This window comes from Dama dama, chromosome 13 (assembly GCF_033118175.1).
Source record: "Dama dama isolate Ldn47 chromosome 13, ASM3311817v1, whole genome shotgun sequence".
Classification (NCBI taxonomy): Eukaryota; Metazoa; Chordata; class Mammalia; order Artiodactyla; family Cervidae; genus Dama; species Dama dama.
The window spans coordinates 42,877,852-42,904,431 of NC_083693.1; the positions used below are offsets into that span (position 1 = coordinate 42,877,852).

Here is a 26,580-nt window from a genome sequence, read left to right on the forward strand (position 1 = left end):
AGGAGATTCAGTCCTGGGTATTATTTGGAGGGACTGATGTTGAAGCTGAAACTCCAATACTTTGGCCACCTGATGAGAAGAGCTGACTCCTTGGAAAAGACCCTGATGCTGGGAAAGATTGAGGGCAGGAGGAGATGGGGACGACCGAGGATGAGATAGTTGGATGGCATCACCGACTTGATAGACATGGGTTTGGGTGGACTCTGGGAGTTGATGATGGACAGGGAGGCCTGGCATGCTTCGGTTCATGGGGTCACAAAGACTCGGACACGACTTAGTGGCTGAACTGAACTGAACATGTTTTCATGTACCTGTTGGCCATCTTCATGTTTTCTTTGGAAGAATGTCTATTCAGATGCTTTACCCATTTAAAAAGTTGCTTTTATTTAAATATAGGTGATTTACATGCTGTGTTAATTTCTGCTGTACAGAAAAGTGATTCAGTTATTCATACACATCCTTTTTCATATCCTTTTCCATTATGGTTTATCACAGGGTACTGAATATAATTCCCTGTGCTCTGACTATTTTTCAGTTGGGTTATTTTCTTTTTTATATTGAGTTGTATGACTTCTTTATATATTTTAAATATTAGCAACTTATGAGACGTATCATTTGCAAATACTTTTACCTATTTAGCAATTTTCTCTTTTGTTTTGTTAATGATTTCCTTTGCTGTGCAAAAGCTTTGAAGTTTGATTAGGTCCCATTTGCTTTTTTTTGCTTGTTTCCCTTGCCTGAGGAGAAATAGCCAAAAAACTATTGCTAAGACCTGACCAAAGAGTGTACTGCTTGTGTTTTCTTCTAACAATTTAATTGTTTCTGGTTGTTTATAAATTTATCTTCATGTATGATGTGAGAAAATGTTCTAATTTTATTCCTTTATGTGCAGCTGTCCTGTATTGCCAAAATGACTTATCAAAGAGACTGTCTTTCCTCTATTATATGTATCTTGCCTCCTTTGTGATATAAATTGACCTTATGTATGTGGGTTCATTTCTCGGCCCTCCGTTCTGTTCCATTGATCTATGTGTCTGTTTTTGTGCCAGTTTCATACCATTTTGATTACAGTAGCTTTATAGTGTAGTCTGAATTGAGGGAGGATGATGAAAAGAAGTGAAAGTGCTAGCTGCTCAGTTATGTCTGCCTCTTTGCAACCCCATGGATGGTAGCTCACCAGGCTTCTCTGTCCCTGGAATTTTCCAGTCAAGAATACTGGAGGGATAGCCATTCCATTCTCCAGGGGAGCTTCTTGACCTAAGGATAGAACCCCTGACTCTTGCACTGTAGGCAGATCTTTACCATTTGAGCCACCAGGGAAGCCTCAGGAAGCATGATATCCCCATCTTTACTCTTCTTCCTCAACATTGCTTTGGCTATGTGGGATCTTCTGTTGTTCCAGATGAATTATTTGTGGGACTTTTTGTTCTAGTTCTGAAAAATGTCATGGGTGTTTTTATACAGATTGCCTTAACTGTAGGCTGGTTTGAGTAGTCTGCTCATTTTAGTAATAAAAGTTTTCTCAATCTCTGAACGTGCAATATCTTTCCATTTATTGGTATTGTCTTCAAATTCCTTCAATCAGTGTTTTACAGATTTTAGAGTATAATACCTTCATGGGTAAATTTATTCATAGTTATTCTATAAACTTTGATTGGATTGTAAGTGGTATTTTTTTCTTTTTCTGAGTTCACTACTAGTGTATATACAAATTAAAACAATAGATTTCCACATATTAACCTTGTATCTTGAAACTATTGACTTTATTTATTCTATCATTTTTTTTTGGTAGAGATATTCAAGTTTTCTATATATAATATTGTATCATCTGGAAATAGTGACTGTTTTTTTCTTTCATTCCAAATGGATGCCTTTTATTTCTTTTTCTTGTCTGATTGCTGTGACTAGGACTTCCAACACTATGTTTAATAGAAATGGTGAGTGGCGGCATTTCTGCTTTGTTCCTAATCTTAGGGGAAAAGCTTTCAGCTTTTCACTGATGAATGTGATGTAAGTGGTGGGTCTGTCATGGAAAGTGAAAGTGTTAGTCATTCAGTCATGTCCAGCTCTTTGGAACCCCATGAACTGTAGCCCACTGGGCTCCTTTGTCCATGGGATTCTCCAGGCAAGAATACTGGAGTGGTAGTCATTCCCTTCTCCAGAGGATCTTCCTGACCCAGGGATTGAACCTGGGTCTCCTGCACTGCAGGCAGATGTTTAATGTCTCAGCCACAAGGGAAGCCCAGTGTGGATCTGTCATAAACAGCCTGTATTTTGCTGAGATATGTTTCCTCTATGCCATTTTTGTTGAGAGTTTTTACCCTGAATGGGCTCAGACAGTAGTACTGTATTGTGCCCACTGTACAATCAGTGTCCAGCAGTTAGTAGGTGATCCACCAGCATTTGTTTTGATAAATGAAAAATGTGCTTTTCAGTCCTACTAAGGACAAGGAGCCCTTTCTAACTCAGAAGGCCCCAGTTGACCAGCAGGAAATCTTGGCCCAGAGACCAACTATGACTAAAGGGACAGGATGAAAGGTACCCTTTCAAACTAACCAAACTAATCACTTGGATCACAGACTTGTTTAACTCAATGAAACTATGAGCCATGCCATGTAGGGCCACCCAAGACTGGTGGGTCATGGTGCAGAGTTCTGAATAAACATGATCCACTGGAGAAGGGAATGTCAAATCACTTCAGTATTCTTGCTGTGAGAACCCCATGAACAGTATGAAAAGGCAAAAAGATATGATACTGAAAGATGAACTCCCCAGATCAGCTGGTGCCCAATATGTTACTGGAGAAGAGGAGAGAAATAGCTCCAGAAAGAATGAAGAGGTTGAGCCAAAGTGAAAACAATGTCCAGTATGGATGTGACTTGTGATGGAAGTAAAGTCTGATGTTGTAAAGAATATCGCATAGGAACCTGGAATGCTAAGCCCATGAATCAAGGTACATTGGAAGTGGTCAAACAGGAGATGGCAAGAGTGATCATCAACATTTTAGGAATCAGTGAACTAAAATGGACCAAATGGGCAAATTTAATTTAAATGACCATTAAATCTACTCCTGTGGGCAGGAATCCCTGAGAAGAAATAGAGTAGTCCTCATAGTCAACAAAAGAGTCCAAAATGCAGTACTTCAGTTCAATCTCAAAAATAACAGAATTATGTCTGTTTGTTTCCAAGGCAAACCATTCACTATCACAGAAATCCAAGTCTATGCCCCAGCCACTAATGCCAAAGTAGCTGAAGTTGAATGGTTCTATGAAGACCTACAAGACCTTCTGGAACTAACACCAAAAAAAAAAAAAAGATATTCTTTTTATCATGGGGACAGGAATGCAAAGTAGGAAGTCAAGAGATACTTGGAGTAACAGGCAAGTTTGACCTTGGATTACAAAATGAAGCAGGGCAAAGGCTAGCAGAGTTTTGTCAAGAGAACGCAGTGGTCCCAGCAAGTATCCTCTTCCAACGACACAAGAGATGGCTCTACACATTGCTATCACCAGATGGTCAATGATGAAATCAGACTGATTATATTCTTTGTAGCTGAAGATGAGAAGCTCTATACAGTCAGCAAAAACAAGACCAGGAGCTGACTGTGGCTCAGATCATGAACTCCTTATTGCAAAATTCAGACTTAAGTTGAACAAAGTAGGGAAAACCACTAGGTCATTCACGTATGATCTAAATCAAATCTCTTAAGATTTTACAGTGGAAGTGACAAGTAGATTCAAGGGATTGGATATGATAGATAGAATGCCTGAAGAACTATGGATGGAAGTTCATAACATTGTACAGGAGGTGGTGATCAAAACCAACCCCAAGAAGAAGAAATGCAAAAAGGCAAAATGGGTGTCTGAGGAGGCCTTACAAATAGCTGAGGAAAGAAGAGAAGCTAAAGGCAAAGGAGAAAAGGAAAGATATACCCATTAGAATGCAGAGTTCCAAAGAATAGCAAGGAGAGATAAGAAAGCCTTCCTCAGTGATCAATGCAAAGAAATAGAGGAAAACAATAGAATGGGAAGACTAGAGATCTCTTCAAGAAAATTAGAGATACCAAGGGAACATATCATGTAATGATGGGCCCAGTAAAGGAGATAAATGGCCTAACAGAAGCAGAAGATATTAAGAAGAAGTGGCAAGAATACACAGAAGAACATTACAAAAAAGACCTTAATGACCCAGATAACCATGATGGTGTGATCAATCACCTAGAGCCAGACATCCTGGAGTACAAAGACAAGTGGGCCTTCAGTTCAATTCAGTTCAGTTGCTCAGTCATGTCCAACTCTTTGTGACCCCACAGACTGCAGCATGACAGGCCTTCCTGTCCATCTCCTGGAGTTTACACAAACTTATGTCCATTGAGTCGGTGATGCCATCCAACCATCTCATCCTCTGTCGTCCCCTTCTCCTCCCCCCTTCAATCTTTCCCAGCATCAAGTTCTTTTCACATGAGTCAATTCTTCGCATCAGGTGGCCACAGTAATTAAGTAATGCTAACACACTTCAACTAGCGGAAACCAAGCTGTCAAACCCCAAACTGTCAACCAGTTATTTGATCTTTCTCACAAAATTGCCTCACAGCCCTTTAGTTACAGGGCAAAAATGTTTGCAGCAGAAAATGCTTCTGGCAAAGATTTCTGTGGCAAAGATGCTTACAGTGAAAACACTGAACACGTTCTTTTAATATGTTGTTGGACTGGGTTTGGACTTTAATCTGATTAAATTTTTATTAGGACTTTACATCTATATGAAAGAGACTAGTACAGACAGACTTTTAGACTCTGTGGGAGAAGGCGAGGGTGGGATGTTCTGAGAGAAGAGCATTTAAAGAAGTATACTATCAAGGGTGAAACAGATCACCAGCCCAGGTTGGATGCATGAGACAAGTGCTCAGGGCTGGTAAACTGGGAAGACCCAGAGGGATGGGATGGAGAGGGAGGCGGGAGGGGGGATGGAGATGGGGAACACATGTAAATCCATGGCTGATTCATGTCAATGTATGGCAAAAACCAGTACAATATTGTCAAGTAATTAGCCTCCAACTAATAAAAATAAATGGAAAATAAAATAAAATGAAAAAGCAGTAAAACTGAGTTAACATAAAAAAAAAAAAAAAGAGAGACTAGTGAATGACTCCTTTGTTCGTTGTGTTTTTCCTTGTGCCATTGGTCAGATTTTAGTGTTAGGGTTATTCCAGCTTTCTAAAAAGAGTTGGGAAGTGTGTGAGTCAGGGTCCTGGCAAGAAACATTCTCCCCACTGACAAATGGTTCAAACAGAGAGTCCTTATTTTTATTTTTTTTACTTTTAAAATATTTATTTATTTGGCTGCCCCAGGTCTTAGTTGTGACACTCGGGATCTTTGACCCTCATTGCAGCATGCATTAGTTACAACTTGTGAGATCTAGTTCCCCCAACCAGGGGTCAAACCTGGGCCCCCTGCATCGGGAATGCAGCGTCTGAGCTACTGGTCTACCAGAGAGTCCCTAAATAGCGAGACTTTAATGAAGGGAGTCCCTACAGAAGTGTGGATAAGGTGCAGGGGACAAACGAGGGACAGTGAGGCACCCAGAGACTAGTACTGATGGGGAGACACCAGCAGTCCCAGGGCTGCAGGGACGAGGGAGGCGCCTAGAGCTGACCCCTGGGAGAACAGGTCCAGGTCCAGGTGCTTATAAGATTACTTTGTTGTTGTTGTTCAGTTGCTAAGTTGTGTCCAACAGGCTCCAAGACATTCTCCAGGCAAGAATACTGGAGTTGGTTGCCATTTCCTTCCCTGGGGCATCTTCTTGACCCAGGGATTGAATCTGGGTTGAACCGCGTCGCCTGCATTGACAGGCAGATTCTTTACTGCTGAGCCACCAGGGAAGCCCCATAGAGTTACTTTTTTACCCTTAAAATGGACAAAATCCTGCATGGTATTTCTGTTTGTTTGTTTGTTTGTTTTTAATTATTTGACTTAGAGAAAAAGGAACCTTTTAAGTGTTTAAGCGCAGGCTTCCCATCAGGAGTATCATCTCCTTTTTTGATTCTTGCTTTTGTTTCATTTGCTCAGTTTCTTCTTTGGGCCTCTATGTCTACTATGGTCTCCCTGTTTATTTTTATTCCTTTGGGCTTTTCCTCAGCCTTCTCAGAGGACTTAGGTCTGTCTCCGCATTTACAGATTCAGTCTTCTGTAGTTTCGATTCTGTCCATACGATTATAATGCAATTTTAAATCTACTGCTGCCTTTGTAGTTTCTTTATATCCTTTTCTTTCTTTCTGTCTCTCTCCTATATGGTTTGCCTATGACTTCCACCTGCCTCTCAGCCAGCAGCCATCTCATTTCATTCTTCCCATTTGTATTTCACCTGTCCTTTCTTAGAGTTTGTGTTTTCAAAGTAGATGTGGTCTGAAAATTATTCGTGTTTCTGTGATAAATCATTTTCAAAGGAATGGTTTTTCTCTGCCCTTTGAAGGACTTGTTCTTTCCCTTCATGATACAGAATCTTTCAAAGACTCTGTGTGTTTGCAAGTGTATGTATGTACATGTGGGTGTGTGTTTGCTTTTACTCCTCCTTAAAAAATCAGTGTTTTGTTAAATCTTATTATTTTCCCGCAAACAAGACAGGAGGAATTGGATTCTTTTTAGCTCACCATTCACCTGGATATTTTTCCAGGTCCTGACATCTTTTAAGTTGAAGGACTGGTTAATGCCAACTCATGTCACCAACTGGCTGTGAACACAAATTGTCTTTGTCATTATGTGCCCCCGCTCATCTCCAGAGTTGACTTGCAGGTCTCACTGGCTGTAGGGTGTGTGTGTGTGTGTGTGTGTGTGTGTATCTGTGTGTTTGTCCTGTTCTTTCTCTACTCAAGTAGAGTCTTCCAAAGGCTATTACCAGCTCAGGGATCTAGTTAGGGGGAAGGAGTGGGAACTGGCCGTGACCCAGTGGGGACTCTTCTGTCTGCACCAGGGGCCAGTGATACGCCAGGCTCCTCCACTAGGTAATTGATGCAGTCATGATAAGACTTGAGCTCACCCTGTCAAGGAAGAGGAAATGTGGTATCAGGGAGAAACTGATTCAGGGAGGAGCTCCCTCCCAGTTATACACTTGGCCAAGCAACCACAGGCACCCCAAAGCCTTCCAGTCAGCTCTTCCCAAATGCTATTGATCCAGAGCCCCAAAAGGGCTTCTGACTGACATATTCTCTGCAAACCCCATGTCCCACCACCTGCTCTCGAATTCAGGGGCAGTTGACAAACATTGCCAGAATCTCATCTACTTATTTCTCTTGAAGGAAGTTTACCTTTCTCAGAAACTGGTGTTGTGAACAGCCCTTGGGGGGTCTCCCTTCAATCCCGATGGTGCGTGTTTTCCGCAGATCCCCAGCATTCCTGCCATGGAAATGTGCTTTCCCTGGCTTCTAGGCTGACTCAGGGCTTGCCCTTATTTATTCTTTTTTAAATAAAAAAAAAATTTAAGGGGACTTCCCTGGTGGTCCAGTGGTTAAGAATCTGCCTTCCAGATGGTGTGAAGATTTGCTTAAAACTAGGAATAAAGCTACCATATGACCCAGCAATTTCACTCCTAGGTATATACCCTGAGGAAACCAAAACTCATGTACCCCAGTGTTCATTGCAGCACTCTTTACAATAGCTAAAACATGGAAGCAACCTAGATGTCCATCGACAGATGAATAGATAAAGAAGTTGTGGTACATATATACAATGGAATACTACTCAGCCACAAAAAAGAACATGTTTGAGTCAGTTCTAATGAGGTGGATGAAACTAGAGCCTATTGTACAGAGTGAAGTTAAGTCAGAAAGAGAAAGATAAAAATTGTGTATTAATGCATATATATGGAACCTAGAATGCTGGTACTGAAGAATTTATTTGCAGGGAGAGAAACAGACATAGAGAATAGACTTATGGACATGGGGAGAGGGGAGGAGAGGGTGAGATGTGTGGAGAGACTAACATGGAAACTGACATCACCGTGTAAAATAGATGGCCAACAGGAATTTGCTGTGTGTCTCAGGGAACTCAGACAGGGGCTCTGGATCAACCTAGAGGGGTGGGATGGGGAGGAGATGGGAGGAGGTTCAGGAGGAAGGGGATATATGTGCACCTACAGCTGATTCAGGGCTTCCCTTGTCACTCAGCTGGTGAAGAGTCTGCCTGCAATGCAGGAGAACCAGGTTCAATCCCTGGGTCAGGAAGATCCTCTGGACAAGGAAATGGCAACCCACTCCAGTATTCTTGCCTGGAGAATCCCATGGACAGAGGAGCCTGGCAGGCTGCAGTCCATGGGTTCACAAGAGTCGGACACAACTTAGCGACTAAACTGCCACCATAGCTGATCCATATTGCGGTTTGACAGAAAACAACAACATTCTGTAAAGCAATTATCCTTCCATTAAAAAATGAATAAATTTTTTAAAAAAGCTGCCTTCCAGTGCGGGGAACACGGGTTCGATCCTTGCTAAGGGAACTGAAATCTCACACGCAGTGGGGCAGCTCAGCCCATGCACCACAAGTAGAGAGAGGCCCAGGCATTCAAGGAGGGATCCCCCAGGCCACAGCTGAGACCACACACAACCGAAAATAAAAGTAAATAAATACAATGCTAAAAAATTTTTAATATGTTTGCTTGTTGAGCTTTCCCTTCTACGTCCTTTTGATCAGCTGGGCTCTGGGAGGAAGCAGAGCCCTGCGCCGGCACACCTGGGTGCTGTGTGGGACTCGTCCTGTCCTGGATGCAGCTGAGACCCAAACCTGCGTATGAAAGACGCTAGGAACCCATGTGCCTATACTCACAGGGCCTCCAGTGAGGGCCAGGAGCTCACAGCATCTCCCCTCTGCAGGGCTTGCACGGGGGCTGGACTGGCCCTTCTCTCATCAGCACCACGGCTGCTCACAGCGACTGGGAGAGGAGCTGGCACGGGGGCGAGTCATTGGCCACGTGGGGAGCGCAGCGCAGGTGGCAGAGGGTCCGCCCTTCCCTCTCGTGGGGGAGATGGGGACGGGCGCTTTCCCTCCCCGGGGCCACAGGGGATCTCTTGTGAGGCGAGACCTGCATGTCGCCCCCCAGGTGGGTGTCCGCTCTGTCTGTGGGCTCTGTGATGAACCTCCAGGCCGCCTGAGGAGGGGAAGGGGAAATGGAGGCAGATGGCGGGTGGGGAGAGAGCGCAGAGGGAGGCAGAGAGGCTCAGACTGAGTGCTGCTGCTGCTGCCTCGCCCCAGGGCCGCTCACAGGCTGCAAGGAATGCACAGGCCTTCCAGAGGGGCTCGGCTGTCTGCGAACAGAGGATGGGTCGAGTAGCCAGAAAGGCAGTGACGATCCAGCCAGGAGAGGACAGGCTTGTGAGACTTGCTTCCACAGCCCTCTCCTGGCCCCCCAGTCTCAGAGATCCCCGGAAGAGGGAGGAGGAGGATGGGTGTAGGGCCAGATTCCCCTTCACCCTGGGCCATGCAGCTGGGGTCTCACCTCTGCTGGAGGAGGCGAAGAGGTCTCAGTGTTGACTGCGGAAATGAGACTGTTCCAACAGCCGAACACGGCCGGGGAGCAGGGCGGTGCAGCCAAGATGCCATTCAGAGCCCTGCCTCCCAGTGGACATGGGCTTTCAGCAGGACACAGCTGGGTGAGGGGTGGGGTGTGCCCGGGTTGGTTGTTAGAAGACCATTTTATGTTTATACTCCAACAGATTGAGACTCTGCAATGAATGTGCTACACGTGAAAAACCCTTTCTTAAAAGCAAAAGGGGGATAAAACAGCTTTGGAACATTTTGGGAGTAGGGAATGTAGAAGTAGGGCATGGGAGCTGCTGTGAGTGCAGATGAAGAGGGAGGGCCATCAGCAGTGAACCGAGGGCGTCAAGGAGCAGGTCTTTGTCCTTATGCTTTCAGGGGACAGTATTCCAACTCATGCTCACTTCTGCAGAATTCGGGTTTTATAGGAGGGATCCTGGAGCATCTCATGGAGACCAATAGTTGAGCTGGGGGCAGGGAGGTGACATAGGTGGGCATGAGTGATGGCAAAATCAGCCCCCTCCCAGTCCTCATGTTTTGCTTCCTGCTGTAGGTCAGCCCCAATCTTTCCTCTCACTGTATACAGGTTTGGTCCAAAAGACAGAAAATATGGCCACTCACAGCTTCCAAGCATTGTAACATGGAAACTCTGCCTGGAGAACTGACTCTCAGAGGCCCCAAATGTAAAATCCCAGAGGTGACCTCACCGGCCAGGTCAGGACAGTGGACAGTCATCCTGGCTGGGAGGGCAGCTCCACAGAGGAGCAGGGAAGGCCCCTCCCAGGGAAAGAGGATCGGGGCCATCAGGCAGTCACAACTGGTGTTCCTGGTGGAAATCAGACTGACACCATGTCCTCTGTAAGGAGGGGGTTCTGACGACCCCACCATCCCACCACCTGCCAGGGTGCCATGCAAGCTGCAGAGGTTCTGATGGTGCTATGGCCTTCAGCCCTCATGAAACCCATTGCAAGGGAAGCAACCTCAGAAATCATAATAGCTGGCATTTATTGTCTACTTACTATGTGCCAGGCCCTGGGCTGTGCTCTGTATGGATTTTCATTGAATCCTCAGGGCAGCTGAATTATTTCCATTCGTTTTGAGGTCGAGGAGGCAGAGGTTAAGTTGGAGAGATTAGGAACCCAAGGCCCTGTGGCTGGTGGAGGCCAGGCCTGGCCCTCCGCCCAGGTCTGTCTAGTTTCCAAGTCTACGAGTTTTTACCATTCAGCTCTCCTGCCTCTGAGACTGAAGGTCTGGGACATGGCATTCCGAGGGGAAGTAGAAAAGTCTTCCAGGCCTGGGATATAGTTCTGTCGTGTAGACCTTCAGGCGTCACAACCAGAGCATGAGAAGCTTCCTGGGGACTGGCTGTGTCCCCACGAGGTCTCCAGGAGGTCGTGATGAGCATCGGAAGAGGCGACGGCTGTAAGCAGCATCTGTGACAGATAAAGGGGCTACAGAGTGGATCCTCCATCCTGATGGTTTGGAGGACAGAACGGGTCCAGGCTCCACTCCTCCCTTCTTATTTTGTCCCTCATCTCCTTTCTCTTCCCTTCCATTTTTCCCTGTTCCTACACTAGAGGGAGGGGAGTTTCCCCAGGCACCCAGGGCTTATTAGTCAGGCTCTAGTCACTGACTCACTGGAAAATACCCTCTTGCTGGGAAAGATTGAAGGCGGGAGGAGAAGGGAGTGACAGAGGATGAGATGGTTGGCTGGCATCACCGACTCGATGGACATGAATTTGAGTAAGCTCCCGGAATTGGTGATGGACAGGGAAGCCTGGCGTGCTGCAGTCCATGGGGTCGCAGAGTCTGAAATGACTGAGCGACTGACCTGAACTGAGGTAGACGTAGGCTGCAGGCATCGCTGATGTCAGCAGAGGGCGCCAAAGCCTCTTCCCACACCCAAGGCCCAGGCCTGGCCCAGGAGGGGAGAGCAGAGAGGCAGGTTGGCAGGGGGTGGTTATGGCATGCTCCCCACCTGTTCCTCTTGCCTCAGTCAGCCTGTCCTCTGTATGCCTCCACACAGAGCTGATGAATGTGCACACGCCTTCCTGTGCGTGTGTGTGTGCGTGTGCACATCTGGTCTCCCTGTGTCCAAGAGGAAGTTCAAGGTCATGGCATGGGACAGATACTCTGTCCATAGCAAGCCACTGATTTTACAGACTTCAGTAACATCATTTTCTGGGCAGTCGTTATAATTCCTGTTTCTGTCCTATCATGGGACAGGCCAAGAATGACTGCATGCAGGGAGGGGAAAGAACAGTTATCCAGCTCTCTGTCTGTACCAGGTCTTGGCTAGAAGCTTTGCACCTATTATCCTGGTTGGCCAGTCCCAACAGTCATGTGAGCCAGGCAATATTAGTCTCATGAGACAGATGAGGATGTGGCGGCTCGGGGAGGTTAAGTAACTTGCCTGAGGTCACACAGCTAGGAAGTGGAGAAGGTAAGATTTGAACCCTTGTCTCTCTGATTCCAAAGTCCATGTCAGTTTCACACCTAAAGCTGTTCTCTAAAACTTGTGGTTTCTTTACATGCAGACACCCCCCTGGCCTCCACATCCCCCCTACCCCAGCAAAAAAATGCTCTTGAGAGCAGTCAGTGAAATTCCAGGAGCAGCAGCTAGCTTGCGGCTGGAATAACTGAGAAATGAATGTTGATAGATAGAGTGGTGGCTTCTGGGATTCAAGGAATTGGGGCTATATTTAGCTGTTAGCTGTGGGCTAGTTAGCTAATGGGGAGTGAGGAACAAGATAGGCTTGGAGGAGAGAGAGAAAGAGAATGAATGGGAATGAGGTGCCCGCTGCCTGGCCTGGCTCCTCACCCTCAGAGTTGGGTCTCTCTGGCCAGCTTTGTATGGAACCATAGCTGGCTGGGGTCTCTTCATGAAGGGAAGTCCCAACTTTATCAGGGCTGGTGGGGCAGAGAACAGGGCTTGCCAAGGAGGATCTGCCAGGCCTTTAAGATTGTCTTCTCCAGGTATGTGATATTGGTCCATGAGCCTTTCCAGCTAGGGGGTGTGGGGGCCCACAGACTAACATCGGCGCAGCTCAGCTCCAAAGCACTGCAACAACCCCCTGGATGGGCTGGGGTTCGGTCTGTCCCTTAGAGTCGTGTGACCTCAGGTGCCCCCTCACGGGCCAGGACATCTCTTTTCTTTCTCACAAGGGGACATCAAAGCACTTGCTCTGGTGTGCCTTGGGTTTGGTTTCCCCAAACATTCTGCTTCCCAGAGGAACAGAGAGAAGTTCCTGCCTTCTCCTCACATGTCTGTGGTTCTGTCCCCCTCTGCCCTCCTCCTCAACCCGCTTTGTCCCCTCCTGGTGTAACTGGTGGGGCTGGGCCCCACGCGTCTCCTCAAAGCGCTCCGTCCCCGACTCCGCCCTCAGATTTCACTCAAAGAGCAAGGCCCAGTGTACTAATGATTTGAGTGGTAGACCTCAAAGAGGGTCTCATACCCGTGCTTGAGATGCACTTCTTTCCACCCTTCTCTCCACTTAGGTCCCCGTTTGCCTACCCAGATCCTTTAAGGTGGGCAGCACAGAGGGCCACCAGACACCGGGGCGCAGCTTCCCGAGAAGGCCGTGCAGAGTTATAAATAACAATGACGCTGTTCTATGTAGAAGAAGCACCAGGGCTGGGGAGGGGAAGGCGGGACAAATGGGGAAAGTAGGTTTGACGTAGATGCATGACCCCCTGTGAATCAGGGAGCAGGGGGAGCTGCTGAGTGCAGGGAGCCCAGCTCTGTGATGACCTGGGGATAGGGTTCGGCTGGGAGGGAGGCTTAAGAGGGAGAGGACATGCATGTGCTCACAGCTGATTCCCAGGTGGCGCTAGAGGTAAGGAACTCACCTGCCAATGCAGGAGACATAAGAGACGGGATTCGAACCCTGGGCAAGGAAGATCCCCTGGAGGAGGAAACGGTAACCCACTCGAGTATTCTTGCCTAGATAATCCCATGAACAGAGAAGCCTGGCGGGCTACGGTCCATAGGGTCACAGAGAGTTGGACATGACGGAAGCAACTTAGCACGCATGCCTGCACAGCTGACTCACGCTGTTGTAAAACAGAAACTATCACAACACTGTAAAGCAATTATACTCCAATAAAAAAAAAAAAAGTAGGGCCACAAACCTTCTGGGACTCTGAGTCTGAGCACCTGAACAAGAGAGGCCCCAAAGCCAGAGCGCAGGACAGCTGACTGAGCCTGACCCCCACCCTGGCCACACTGCAGGTGACACATGGCCAGTTACTTCCCTCGTGGGCCTGGGTTCCCTTGCCTGAGTTCTCTTCCCTTCAGACCACGCTGCCTTGAGGAGAGGCCCAGGGACCCCCGGGCCAGGCCCCAGCAAGTCCACACAGACCCCGTGCTGCCCGCTTGACCGCCCCCATGGATTCTACTCTGGGTTTCCCCTGGGGCGCTCACAGCCAGGACCTGGAGCACGTGCTATAAATCCAGCGAGTGCTCCGATTTCAGCTCACCTGGGAGCCATAGATTGCTGGGGACAGAGCCAGTAAGTGAAGGCACTGGTGGCTTTCTGAGAAAGAAAAGAAGCTCTGGTCTGTAGCACTTGCCAACCTCCATGTAATAAATACTGCCCCCGCCCCCATGACCAATGTCAGGCTCCCAACATGAAGCGCAGAGTGCAGAATTGGGAAGAGATGTGGAAATGTGTGTTTTTTCGAGCCAGCACCAGCCCATTTCTGCACTCCATCCGGCCAGGGGAAGGGCATGAATCCAGGGACCCTAACCTCAAGGATGTGCTGGCTTCCGCTGGGGAGGAGCCAGCGAGCAGACCCCTAACTCTTTGTTTTCCTCCCACAGGTCGGCTTAACAAGGGAGAATAAAAAAGCTCAAGAGTGCCTTTGTGAGTGAATCTCTTTCCAAAACAATCAGACCACTTAGCAATTTAATTGCTTAAATATTTTTTACCTAATTTAACAATTGCTCATCCTAAGTAATTGGACCACATGTTATTGAATTTGAGGGATTTAGTAACTAAATTGGGGGCTTCCCTGGTGGCTCAGTGGTAAAGAATCTGCCTGGTGGCTCAGTGGTAAAGAATCTGCCTGCAATGCAGGAGAACTGGCTTCCATCCCTGGGTCAGGAAGATTCCCTGGAGAAGGGCATAGTAACTGACTCTAGTATTCTTGCCGAATTCTCAGGCATGACTGAGTGAATGACTAAGCAGCAGCAGCAATGCCTAAACTGAAGAAGCAATCAAACGTTTGCATCTTTGAATTGAGTCGCTGATTCACACTTGGCTGGGGTAGGGGCAGGGGACCTGGTTCTCTAGCAAGTTGCCCTCGCTCCCCTGGAGCCCAATGCCTGGAGCAGGTTTCATGGTCAGCTAGGGCTGAGCCTGCGATTTCCGCAGCCCTCTGGTGCTGCTGTCTGTGCTCATCACTCCCCAGTTTTCACGTCTGTCCCTAGATTCTCCCATTTCTGCCCCTGACTTTCTCCATTCTGGGCTGTCCTCTCATTTCTGCCTCTGTCTCCACTCACATTACCCCTGTCTGTCTTCCTCACTTCTTTGTGCTTTTTGTCTGTCTGTGTTTGCTTTATACCTCAATATCTCTTCCCTTGTCTCTGCTGTCTGTTTTCCTTGGCCTCTCTCTTACAGACATACACACACACACACACCTGGCCCTGTCTTTGGGCCCCAGTTCCTCCTTGTTTTGTTTCTCCAGCTGCATGCTGGTCCTGTCCACATCCACCTTGGCACTCTGAGGCCTGATTGACCTCCCTCCTCGTGGCTGATCTGCCTGCTTCTTGAGGGAAGATCAGAGCCAGAACCTGTGCTACAAACCCCTCCACACACTCAAGATTTCATTACACCTGGGAGCTGCAGATGGTTGGGGTGGGGATGGGGCACACACAGTGGAGGCTCTCTGAAGAAGATGAAATCCTTGCTTGGTAGCATTTCTGATTTCCTTGGTGTAAATACTCTCATCGTGGCTGGTTCCAAGCTACCGATGCAATGATGATGCGTTGGAAGAGATGCACACGTTGGTTCCTCTGAGCCAGTGCGAGCTGATTTCAGCATACCAGCAGGTGACGGGGTGGAAGGAGATTCGACAGGACCTGGCGGGGGGCTGCTCACAGGGCTGACCGCAGAGCAGCCCCCCGCAGCCTTCCCAGGGCGAGGGCTCACGGGGCCTGACGGGCTCTGCTCTGGGCTGACAGCCGACTCCACCCTGGCCACTGCTTCCTTGAAGCTGGCTTCACAGTCCGCTCACCTTAGGATGGGGCAGGGTGCCCGAGGACTGACCTTCACAGCCACCAAGGAAGGCTTCCAGATGAAATGCCTGCACTGAGCTTCAGGCAGGGGGACAAGGGCGAACAGAAGGGCGTTATGGCCAGAGGGCGTGAGCCAGACTGTGTGTGTGTGTGTCTGTGTGTGTCTGTGTGTGTTTATGTGTGTGTGTGTTTATGTGTGTGTGTGTTTATGTGTGTGTCTGTGTGTGTCTCTGTGTGTGTCTGTGTGTGTTTATGTGTGTGTGTGTTTATGTGTGTGTCTGTGTGTGTTTATGTCTGTGTGTGTTTATGTGTGTGTGTTTATGTGTGTGTCTGTGTGTGTCTGTGTTTATGTGTGTGTCTCTGTGTGTGCGTGTGTGTGTGTGTGCATGTGTGTGTGTCTCTGTGTGTGTGTGTGTGTGCATGTGTGTGTGTCTCTGTGTGTGTTTGTGTGTGTGTCTGTGTATGTGTGTGTATGTGTGTGTAGGGGGCAGGGACACGGCTGCTCTGGGTGGTATTGGTGATCACGAGCAGTTCAGTGTGGCCAGAGCATGACGTTTGAGGCTGGAGGGGAGAAGTGGTCCAGGAGAGGCAGACGTGGGTGAGGGTCCTGAGGACTCTGAAGACTGAGGGAAAGAACCCGGGCTTTCCCAGGAGGCAGTGAGGAGAGTCAGGTGATCTGTTGTCTTAGTTTGGTTTCCAGACCTTTACACAAGGATTTGGGTGAAGTCATTTGTTTTTCAGGTGATCCCAGGAAGCAGGTGAGGGGTAGGGAAGTAGACAGGATGGAGATAAGTGGAGAAAGCGTGCGTTAATGAGCAGGCTACTGCTGTGAGCAATCGGGACCCCAGCTGAGTGGGGTCCCTGTGAACATGGCCCAGAATTGTCTAATGGAGTGTGAAAAGCAGGGGTATTAATCTGCTGTGACCCGTCCCTTGTTGGTGGAAAGTTTCTCTTGGGGTATCAACACCCCAGCCTTCCAATCTGACCCACTTGGGGGCCAAGTTCAGCCCAGGGTCAGACAATGCCCTTATGAAGAGAGACAAGATGCTGAGGGTCTGGGTCCCAGGCCAGGAGCAGCAGAGAAGCCTGTTCTGGCCAGAGCCTTTGGACGGCTGCCTCTGCATTGGGCAGCACCGGGGTTGTTAGTGACTCTGGGGAGGGCATTTCAGAGGGATAAAGGGGCAGCAGCCAGAGAGGGCTGACATACGGGGAGAACAAGAGTTGGTACAGAGGACACAGACTACTCCAAAAAGCACAGATAATGGGGGAACTGTTCCAAGGCCTGTGGGGCTGGGGCAAGGGTTAGCCACACGTGGACAGGGGAGCTGCTCAGAGCCTGGGGGGAGCAAGCAAGTGGCCTGGCCACTCTACCTGCTGCCAGACCTGGGCTGATGGAAGTGTGCGTGGGGCCTCCGCCGAGTCCTCCAGACTCAGATTGAGTCCTCTAGACTTGGCTTGGGCACTAGGTGGCACCTTTCACTTCCATATTTCTCCTTGGGTGTCACGGATTGGCTCAGCACTATCGGTTCTGTGAGCATTTATTGGATTGATGGGAAGCAGACAGGCCTGTCCTCTCCAGGGGGAGCAGACCCCACGTTAGGCATCAAGGGGGAGAGGAAAAGAGAAGGACCTTTCTATCCGCTAATCTGGAAAAGTTACACCTGTGCAATGACGGATACAGGCAGTGGACTGGGGCAGGTACCAATGGAGGTGTCAGGGAGCGTGTAAGTCAGAGAGGAGATGGCTGCTCTGCCTGGGCTGGGGCAGCCAAGCCTTGAGTGATGAGGGATAATTAGAGGTAGAGAAAAGAGGGGTCAGGCGTTCCTGGACCTCAAGGACTTCCTAGCCTGTTTACCCCTTTCTGGTAACTGAGGATCACATACCTTCAAGATTAGGGAACCACTGCCTACAGAAGCCATCCTTTCATAGCCAGACCCCAGTAACCATCCTTGGATGGATCAGACTGCCTTTGCTGGGGATTGACACAGAGGATGTTGGAAGGAGTTGAGGCCTATTGCTCTGGGCTTCCAACTTAAAGGAAGAGGCTGCTTTCTTAGGTTAGGTTTCCTGGTGTGTAGGCTGAATAGCAGCTCCCACCCAAAGATGGGTGTGCTGTGTGCTCACTCGCTTGAGTTATATCCTATTCTTTGCAGCCCTATGGATGGAGCCCACCTATGAATCTCTGTTCATAGATTCTCCAGGCAAAAATACTGGAGTCGGTTGCCCTGCTGTTCTCCAAGGGATTTTCCCAACCCAGGGATTGAACCTGCATCTCCTGCATTGCAAGTGGATTCTTTACCCACTGAGCCACGTGGGAAGCCCCCGCCTAGAGATATCAACATCTCCAATCCCCAGAACCAGGATGTTGCCTTACATGGCAAAAGGGACTTTGCAGATGTGATTAAATTAGGGTTCTTGAGATGGAGAGATCATGCTGGATTATCAAATGGCCTTCAATTGTCATCCCAAAGGTCTTTATGAAAGGGAGGTAAGAAAGTCCAAGGAGGAAGTAGGAAGCAGAGATTGGAGTGATGTGAGAAAGGGGCCACCAGCCAAGGAGTTCAGGCGGCCTCCAGGAGCAAGAGAAGACAGGAATCAAACTCTCCCCTGGAGCCTCCAGGAGAGACCAGCCTGCCTGCACCTTCACTGTAGCTCAGAGAGGCTGAATCTGGACTTCTGGCCTCCTGAGCTGTAAGAGAATAAATGGGTGATGTTTGAAGCCAGTTTGTGGTGATCTGTTTCAGCAGCTAGAGGAAATGAATATGCCTGGGAGGCAGACGTGGCGATAAAGATTTGCATGTAGGGGCTTGAGTGGAGAGTGCCCCTCACCTGTAGGGTGAAGGAAGCAGAGGTGGGCAGAGCAGGCTGCTGAAATGCTGTAGAGTCACAGACAGTCACTGGCTCCACAGTGTCCTTAAAAATCTTCCACAGGTGGTCCTCCCAACACAGCCTGTGAACAACCCTCAGGATGCCTACCCTCCCCATCTTCTTTACTGGGTATCCTGGTACTGTGTCCTGCAGTTCCTCTGCTCTATGGGGACTGTGCTGCACATAGGAATATCAGGGATAAGATCACATGCTGAGCATTTAAGCAGTTTCAGAAAGTACTTTTGTTTCTCTGCATTTTTCATTTTTGGGGGTCATTTGAAAAGCTATAGAAATCATTTTAAAGAAAACAGGTAAGTCTGTTGTTTAATTACAATTCTAACAATTATCTCCATTTCAGAAGAATTCTGTCTAGTTTTCTCCCAAAATGTATAGTACTCCACACTATTTGCAATCACAGGGAATGTTCATTTTTGAATATCCTGCTTTCTTCAAGTCACATTATATTGCGTTTTTGACTGGATTTGAAGTTAGGACTCTGAAGCTGTGAAGCAGAAGGAGCAGGATTGTTGGCAGTCCTTCTGTGGCTGCGGAGGCAGGAGAGTTCCTTCAGCTGGGGAGCCAGGCAGGAAGGCCTGTCTTCCTCGTCTCCTATAGAGTCTGTTTGATGAAATGTGGCATGCTGTTCACCTGTGGCACTTGCCAGCATTCCTGGTCCTGGTTGCAGTGGTAGGTGGTGATGAGCATCAAGTATGTGGCAAAGAAGTTCAACAAAAGCATTTGTTGGGAGGCCTGGCTTAATTTCAAAAATTCTGGCTAGCATTCTATAGAAACCTGGGGTCACTGATGTTAGTGAGGTTGGGTTTCAGGTGCACTCAGAGGTGGCTCCAGGGCCAGGTTTGGCTGAGGCCCACAGGTCCCTTTCCTGGGCTGGAGAGGCCCTGTCCTATACTGGCCTCTCATTCAGGGCCTGAGACCTTTCATTTAGTGTGGATGACTTAATTAGATCTGAGACTCCAGAGAGCTGCAGGCTCATGAGGCTTCCCACTTTGTCCTAAGACCTTGGGCACAGGAGAGTTCAGTGCTTTTTTAGTCACAAACATGATTTTGTTGTTGGTCAGAAGCTGGAAGGGATAGAGACTGCCAGAAGCCATGGGGCTGGAGAATCACCTTTAGGGACACCTCTGATGAACTGATACTGGTGTATCTGTGATATGGCTCCTTTGGGAAAGAAAAAGGTGGATGAAAAGTTAGAATAGGAGGAGAAAAGGAGAGGGCACTCTTTTCCATGAAGCATGGCTCTGTTACTTGTTCCAGCTTTTGTTGGGATTAGATGGAATGAGGAAAGTGCAAAGCCATGTTGCTGGGGATCCAAATATTTGGGAGGAAAATGCTTTCACCAAGGGAGACGGTAAAGGCTCTAGGAACTAGAGGTTGTGACTATCACCTAGCCAATTTGGCTCCTCATATCAGCGGACCAATAGGCTAAGAAAGGAGGTACTAAGCCGGTTGGAGTAATTGACCATGATCCCAAGGGAGGCTAGGATTCCTGCTGTCCAAAGAGGGAAGAGAAGAGCATGACAAGCCAGGAGATTTGCTGGGGGCATCCCTTATCCTTTTGTGCTCAGTGATAATTGTAAATGGGCAACGGCAACCACTCAAACCCGACAAATAGAGGGCGACTTAAGATTCAGCCCCCCTCAGAGTTAGAGGTCTGGATCACCCCAGCAAACATACAACCCAGACTAACACAAACGTTGGCCTTAGCGGAGGGAAATCCAGAATGGGCAGTAGAGGGGTCAGATGAGAAATATCAGTTATGACTTGGGGACAGCTGAGGCTGAGGAGCCCATAGCTTGATTTGCCAACCCTCCATAAGTCTTTTTAGGAGACTGTGATTGGTTATTGCCTTGAAGATTTGAACTTGTACCTTCCCTCTCAGAAAAGAAGGATGGGCATCTTGTTCTCAGGCAAGATCCAGATGCTGTAAGAAGGTGCAAATGGGACTTCCTGGGTGGTCCAGTAGCTAAGAGTCTGAGTTGCGAGTTCAAGGGGCCTGGGTTCGATGCTGGTCAGGGAAGTAGATCCCACAGACTGCAACTAAAGATCCCATGTGCCTCAACTAAAGAGTCTGCATGCGGCAACTAAGATCTCATGGGCTGCAACTAAGACCTGACACAGCCAAAATAAATATTCACAAAAAGAAAGTGAGGGTGGATTCGGGTGGCATAAGAAAGCCTTCGTCAGGACCATTTTGTCTACTACCTCTGATCAGCTCAATCAGTTATACTTCCCAGCTCACACCATTCCATGGGTATCAATCCCAGGCCACCATTACTTTTGCTAAAGACAAAAGAACATCCATGCAAGGCACTCATTGACAAGGACACCACCATGTCTGTGCACTGGCCCAAGGGATTCCTTGAAGGCTTTGATTCTTTTGCAGCATCCTGAATGGGCTGAGTGATGCGATCTGGAAGTGCAAGGGTATTTATTACCCACAGAGAAAACCTTTACCAATGGGAGAATGAACAGGTGTATGTGCTTATGGATGGGTAGGTCCATATATGGTATTGAGTCAGCAACAGTTAGAATACCTGGGGTTTAGAGCCATCATATAAAAGAAATGAAGACAGTTGTTAATCCTAGCCTCTAAAATTATATTATTGCTATACTTCTTTGATGCTAATTATTTCCAGTTTTCTTCCTATGCATACATCAAATACTTAACCATAATTACAAAAATTGAGATTCTACTATAGAGAGATATTTATGTTCTTTGAAAAAGTGTTCTTGAATTGCATTTTCCTACATGATTCAATGTTTGTTTTTTTTTTTTTTGATTCAATGTTTTGAAATAAATTTTTAATAAATTCAAAATAGTCAGTCACATGAATTTACTATTTAAACTTTGTTTCCTGGCTGGGAAGCCAGCTTCTACTATTGAAAATGCTGAGATAAAAATCTTTATGCATAAATTTTGGTGTATATCTCTGATGATATATAAAAGATGACTTTCTGCAAAGCATTCACTTAATTTAAGGGATTTAGCATCCCCTCAGAAGCGGGGAGTGGTATCAGCCACAGGCTTCCATGGTGTGTATCCCTATCTTGCCTGTTTCTCTCCTTCAGCCAGTCCCTCACCTGGCAAGAACTGGAGGCCAAGCAGGCTCTAGGCCTTCAACTTCCTGCTGGTTGGGAGCAGCCGTTTGTGGCTGTGGTTCGTGCAGGACTTGTGACGCTGTCCCTCTTCTTATCAGCTCCACGTATTCCTTTTGCAGAAGTCAGAGACATAAGATTGTCTCTGCATCTCACACCAAAGCTGCACAGATGGTAGATCTTCTCTTATCAAGGTGGACGCTGAGAAGGGCCCAGTGTGAATCAGATGCATCCAAACCAGAGGTTCTCAACTGAGGCTGATTCCTGCTCAGGTCCTTCACAACCTGCCCTCCTCCCCCACCCCGCCCCCGGAGCTGCCACCATGGCATCTCCCCTGGGGGACATTTAGCAAAGCCTGGAGACATCTTTGGTTCAGAACTTGAGAAGAGGGGGATGTTGATACTGGCACCTAATGGGGAGAGGCCAGAGATGCTCTAAACACCCTACAATTCAGCATGTTCACAGTGATTCTGAAGATCTCTAAAGATGACTCAGAGTTGATGATGAAGGCAGGGAAGGATCTGCTGTACTTTCTTGTTCCAGGTGGACATAGGGGTCCTGCCACTCCAGGGAACCCCTTTCTCTTCTTTCTATCCCTAGTGTTCTTCTCTGTATCCTCTCTGCCTCTCACACACACACCACACGCTCACCCCTTTCAAGGCTTCTGGAATGCCTTATGCCGGGAGAAGAGAAAGGAGATACATGCTCAGGTCTGGAAGCCAGGTGTTCACTGAGATTTTTTCGGAATTCTGTTACCTAGAGGGGCCTTCCTAAGGATTAGGGATGTGACGGGGCTTTAAAAGGAAAACCAGAGGCAGATCCAGGGTGAGTGGCACAAAGAACCTGCTGGAGTCCTGCCCTGGTTTCCCCTCAGACTGGCCCAGGTTCCCGGTTAATTCTCGTTCAGGACCTCATCAATCCAGGGCCGGTAATGGGAGATCCGGGTGAACGGCGGGGGCTTTGCATTGGACTGTCCATAGGAGACAATGCCCTGGGCCACCCCAGCACACAGAAGAGGGACCCCCCGAGTCTCCCTGTGGGACAGAGAAGGAAAGGGAGACAGAGAAGGTGAGCCAGGGAAACCACCCCGTCCTCCCTGATGTCCCAACTCTGAGTTTGTAGACCTGTCATCAGGCTCAAGAACACTGGCTCCTCATGAGGTGATATGTGTCTGTCTGATGCAGTATCTTCCTTTCCTTTCTGGCATCCCCTGACCCTGGACAGCACCCCCTGACCCTGAGCAGAGTCTTGTCAGAGACCCCATGGGGCCGAGAGAGAAGGATCTGCAGAGGGACAGTCCCAGTCCTCAGACCTGAGGTCTCACACTTTGTCACTGGCTGACACTCCAAACTCATTTCCTTCCAGAAGTGTCTGCACCCTGGACAGTGATGTGTGGGGAAGACCGTAGTCTGAGAATCACCTTAAATGCAGATTTTGTGCTCTGGGGATTGCCCACACACAGCTGGAGATTGTGGTCAAAAGCAGGGAAGAGGCTGCAGACCTGGGGCTCCACAATTCTCAGCTCCACCGCTTGCAGAGTGCTGGAGGCTGGTTCCTTCACATCTGTTTTTCCCCAGCCAGCCACCCAGCACATTCTCCCGGGACGGGTGAAGGTGAACTGGGGTGGAAGGGGGAGTGTCCCCATGGGCAGGGTCAGGCTGGCCTTCTCCTTCAGCTGTGAGGGAAATGGGGGCTATCGTGAGGGAAACGGGCTTGGGGCCGGGTGGGGGCAACCAGGGAGGGACAGGGCAGCTGCTCCACGAGAGCCACTTGCAGAGGCTGAGCTGAGGGCTGCTGGTGAGGGGCAGGTGGGGAAAGTGTGAGGGTAACGGGACCTGAGGGAGAAGCCCTGGAGAACAGGGAGCGGGAAGGAAGCCTGGAGAACAGGGAGCAGGGAGTGGGGAAGGAAGCCCTGGAGAACAGGGCATGCGTAGGGGAAGAAGAATGTGCACCTGCAGGAACATGATAACCTGGAGGCCAATTGACGCTCATATTTTGGGGGAGGAAACTGTTATGACTTCAAGCCTCTGCCGTGTGTCCTCTTTCTGTTTTCTGTTAAGGTTCCGAGGGTGACTGATATAGACCCATGTGAGGGAGAAGTCGGACAAGGTGAAACGCTGATGGTGGGCTGTCTCCTGAGATATGCTCACTCTGAGAAAGGGCCTGTAGTCTCTCCCAGGGTCAGTGATCTCTTCCCACCTCCCTTATAGCTACTCGTGGTGTGGAAGGGGCTCAGGCTTAGCTCAAGGAAGAGCTTTCCCAGGGAACACAGGTAATTCCCAGGGCCCTCGGGACTTGCCCGCGAGTGAGTGGGCCGTGAGGACCCAGGGGACAGGGCAGGTACTTCCTAATCAAGGTGCCTTAATGAGGGCCACCTCTCTGAGGTCAGAGTGTCCGAGGAAAGGGGGGAGTGATGGGGTCTCAGGTGGACCCTGTTCTCTGTCTCCATGGAAAGGTTGGGTTCGGGTCCCTGGGAACTAAAGGCCAGTGTTCCTTGAAAAGGGCATAGAGCAAGTGGTCCAAGAACTGGGTGTGACCCTGAAGAGTGAGTCCACATCTGTTGTGTTGGGGCTGGGGAGGGGGAGCTGCTTTTAGAAGAGGGGCACTGGGAGGAGGTCCCCTTTCCTCTGAGGGGAGCTGAGCTCACGGTAACTGAGGGTCAGGACAGCTATTCCAGTCTGAGAACGGTTTCCTTAAGGCCAAGTATTGTCTCTCCCTAAGGAGACCCAGCCCTAGGAGCTCCCCCTCAGGCCCCCAGGGGCTGGCCCTGGTTGCTCCCCTGGCTGCTCACCTCCCATTTGGAGATAAACGGGACCCATTGTCTCAGCTCCCTGCACAGTGCGCGGCCGTCAGCACAAAGTCCCTTCTTAATCAGGAAACCACCACAAGCCGCCTGCTTACCCTGCGAGGTGACGATTTCCAGGTAGGCCATGCAGGGGCGGGAGTGTGGCTTGCTCTCTGTGCCCCCGATGTTCTCCCCTGGAACACAGAAGCCCAGGGCCTGAACACTGACGGTGCACCAGCTGGCTTCGAGTTGGGACAGGCGTCTTTGGACTCCCCCCTCGCCCCGTGTTCTGCCCTCTCCTCTCGGTGGCTCTGGTGTCTGCTGTCTTTGCTCCAGGCACAGAAGTCTAGGTGGCCTTGGACCCCTCACAGTCACGCTCACCTAAGGTCTCCCCCACTCCCATTCTGCCCTCACTCAACCCTCCTCTGTCCCCGCGCATGGCCAGCTCTCCAGGTTCCTGTCTCCACCGTCTGCATATCCCATGTTGCTCAGAGATCACCAGGTTACAAGGCCAGAAGGACTTTCAGCACAGTGTCACACATTCTGTACAGAGAAGACCACCCCCTGGGTCCCCCTGCTCTGGGCTTCCCCCAGTCAAGGTGGGCTCCTTGTTCTTGGGAGCGACCATGGGCTGCAGAGAGTGGGTGTGCACTGCCCAAGTGGAGACTTCACTCTGGGGTGTTGGGGAAGAATCCTGAGGTTCTGTTTCAGGGTCAGCAATCTTCCGAGTAAATCTTGTTTTAGAGGTTGATCCTACAGTTCACAGAAGGAGTGGCCAGGGACTCACCAGCCTGGGCTCTGCATCAGAGGAGGAGGAGGGGCAGCGGGAGGGAGGACGGCGCATCTTCTCAGAGAGGCTGCCCAAGGCATGTGCTGCTTCTCTTTCCAGTCTTGGGTTTTTAATTCCCAACAGGCGAGGGCAGGGCCAGGCTGGTCACCTCAGGTACTGACTGGTCACCTTCCCTTCCTTTATACTGTGCCTGCTGTCTTTCTAATCAGAAGTTCCCCTCGAGATGGCCTCTGTTTTGTGTGAGGTGAAGCTGAGGCCTGAACTTCCAAGTCTTGGCCTCAGGGATGAGCTCTCCACTGTGGTTCCTCATTGGTGTGGAGGCGGAGGGCTCATGTGCTCCCAGGCAGGGCAGCTGGTTAAGGCCCACCAGAGACATGGGTAGGGGAGAGTCTTAACACTGAAAATTCAGAAGCGCATGCACTTTTAAGACAATGACCACAGTAGGAAATACATTTGCAGAAAGACCCAAAACATATACCATAGGTATATGTGAATACAAAGACACAAACCTACGAATGTACAAATGAATCCAGTTTCAGGAAACAGTATTTATCCTTAATCATGTGCAATGCAGTCTAAGTTGCCACTCCTTTCCATCCCATATTTTTTCACTGCAGATTAAAATACAAGTACACCCCCACTTCAAGCATGGTTACCTGCAATTTGAAAAACGTTAATCTGCATCTCTCTCTCCCTCCTAAACAAAGGTACATAGGCAGAAGAGAGTGATCAAAGAATATTAGGTTGGGGAAGAGATCATACTCTATGATTGGACTTTACATACATTATCATATGAGTAAATGGGATTGGAATTAGGACTTTTAAAAGCTCATGAATATTAATTATTGTCACTCTCTTAGATGCATTATTACTTTTATAACAATCCTGTGAGTTATCTCTATCAAAGCTTATGCCTCAGAATTAGACTTCCCTCATTCCATGTGAAGGGCCCTTCTGCTGTACCATCAAAGGCAGAGAAATCAAGTCCTGCTAATGGAAATGTAGATTTAGAAGAATGGTTTGTTTCAGGGGCACTGGGGTTCCCAATCTCACATTAGGAATCAAGCTCGTTTGATTGAAATAGAATATACACCAATGTCAGGATCTGAGGTTTGCCTCTGTTTTCCCATCACAACCTTGGGAATTACCATTACCATTGCTTTACTAACATAGAATTTAGACTCAGATGCATTAACGTGATTCAGATAACAAAACTCATAAGTATTATAACGAAGTTTTCAAGCACATCTGCCATGTT

At 48.6% G+C, this 26,580-nt stretch overlaps 1 pseudogene; it reads right to left on the bottom strand.

Annotated features, from left to right (window-relative positions):
- Nucleotides 1–22,639: 22,639 nt before the first annotated feature.
- On the bottom strand, nt 22,640–26,006 carry LOC133068020 (mast cell protease 2-like; annotated as a pseudogene).
- Between the last annotated feature and the right edge of the window lie 574 nt (nt 26,007–26,580).